Source organism: Spea bombifrons, chromosome 3, assembly GCF_027358695.1.
Source record: "Spea bombifrons isolate aSpeBom1 chromosome 3, aSpeBom1.2.pri, whole genome shotgun sequence".
NCBI lineage: Eukaryota > Metazoa > Chordata > Amphibia > Anura > Pelobatidae > Spea > Spea bombifrons.
This window is the reverse complement of record NC_071089.1, coordinates 186,540-188,987: the sequence shown is the minus strand read 5'-3', so window position 1 is coordinate 188,987 and position 2,448 is coordinate 186,540.

Sequence of the window (2,448 nt, the reverse complement as noted above, 5' to 3'; positions counted from 1 at the left end):
ATTATTTAAGTCTAATCTTAATTATTCATATAATATATTATTAAGTTAAAGTGTAAACCTATTAATAAAGTGCTACATGCAAGGGTATAAAGTGCAAAATCACAGGAAGTAAGTAGATATCACATATTAAAGTGCAGATTCTCAAAAAAAAAAATAAAAAAAAAATATCTAAATATGTAAATAGATAAATAAATATTCTGTTAATAGTTATGTGCAAATCCTGAACCATTTGTCTGTTCACTGTTTTTGTATGTCTTTCCGGTTATCTCCAATTTACAGTATCGTTTTTGGCTATAGATGTGGATAATCTGAAATATACTCTGCAAGCATCTAGAATATTTTATATAATTAATGTTTATTTGTTTGTTTGTAACATCATTTATAACCCAATAAAAAAAAAATAGTTATGTGCAAATCCATAGATAGAAATATCCCATTTCAAAAATACTCGTATATCAAAAAGTGTTGAACCATGTGGCGCTTAATATAATAAGTTAATAGTACTATATTATATAAACAGTCCAATAATAAAGTGCTTATGTGCAATATAAGTGCAATATGAGTGTAAATATATTAACTATTTGTACTAAATTAAAGTATGAGTCGATAACTAAAATACTATTTGTAAGATGTGGTGTGTACCAGTCTACCTATGTATTGTGCCAAAATCACATAAAGAAGAAAAAAAAAAAAAAATTATATCACAGAATAAAGTGCAAATGGGAGGAAGAAAAAAAAAAAAAGAGAATACGTCCTGATAATAATTGTGTAGAAATCCATAAATATAGATATAGCGTTTGCAGAGATAAAATCTCATAAATATTAGACTAGTGAAGTGATGTGCATAAAATGTGTAGATTCGTGTGCCTTGTGTGCAGATTAAGTCTGATCTAAATGTTCATAGAATATACTATTGAACTGAAATATATATCTATTAATAAGGTGCCACTTATATATATATATATATATATATAAAAAAAAAATATATATATCAATCCATTTATGGAAATGTGCCAAATTATTAAAGTGCCTGTTCAAAAGAAAAAAAAAAAAAATATTTCCCCCCTCAGTGCAAAATTGCTAATAAGTTAATTATTAACATTCTACTATTTCTCTGTAATAAATAATGATAAGGCTAGTATACAGAACTAGTCATAAAAAATAGGAGAATACAAATATACCAATAAATAAGTAACTAAGTAGATATGTATATAAAAATATAAATAGTCATAAATATATATAGAAATAAATAAATATATGATTCAAATAGATTATGAAGCGAATAAGTTAGCTGCTCAATCAATCAATCATTGTCTTCCATTTAAAGTTGAGGTGACTAAGAGTTCTTCAAGTTCCACAGGATTGTTAATTATGTGCGTCCCACCCTCCTTGAAGACAATCAATTTGGAGGGGGAACCCCATTTATATTTTATGTTCAAGTTTCGGAGTTTCTTAACACCTTCAAAAAATTGTTTTCTGAATTTCCGTGTTGCTAAAGAAAAATCTGGAAGCAGCTTCAAATCCCTATATTGCTCCTTTTGTGTGGAATTTTTATTAAATTCAGTTATAAAAAGATTTTTAATATATAAATTATTAAAGCGGACGATTGTGTCTCTAGGTGTGCCAGTGGTGAGGTCTTTCAGTTTCGGGATCCTATAAACACTTTCAAACATCTGATGATCCAGATAGGCCTGTTTTGTGAAGGTTAACAGTAGGCCGTTTAGGTAATCGCCCAAATTCAAAATATCCTCAGGGATCCCTCTTATCCTGAGATTTTTACGCCTGGATCTGTCTTCCAGATATATAAGCTTCGTTTCCATGGCTTGAAATGTATTCTTAAGGTCGTTAGATTCTTTTCTAACAATTTCCAATTCAAGCTGCAGTGCCTGAATCGAGTTTGCTTGAGAAGTAAGTTTGTCTGAAATAGAAACAATATCTTGTTTCAGAGAAGCTGTGTTTAATTTCATTTCTGTAGTAAGTTTACCTCCCCCGGGTTAGCCCCCCCATATTAATTTTTTTTACAAAAGATCATGGCATTTGTTAGATCTTTGTTAGATCAGGTTTGATCAACTGTTTTTTTCGTTAGATCTACTCTAAAATAGGCAATATTAACAATCTTTTTCAGGGGGGGCTAACCCGTAGCCAGCCCCCCCTCAACAAAAATTTCAACAAAATGTTACTGATTATGATAGCTCTACGTTAGATCAGGTTTGATCAGACAAAATTTTTGTTAGATCTAGTCTAATTACTGAGATATTGCATATTTAATGAGGGGGGGCTGGCCCCCCCTCAACTGAAATTTGGATTTTTTTTAATGGATCTTGGTAGATATTCGTTAGATCAGGTTAGATCAACAGTTTTTTTCGTTAGATCTACCACGCAGGAGGCGGTATTCACAATCCTATTTTGTGTGCGGGGGATGGGTACACATACGGTCTGGCCCCCCCT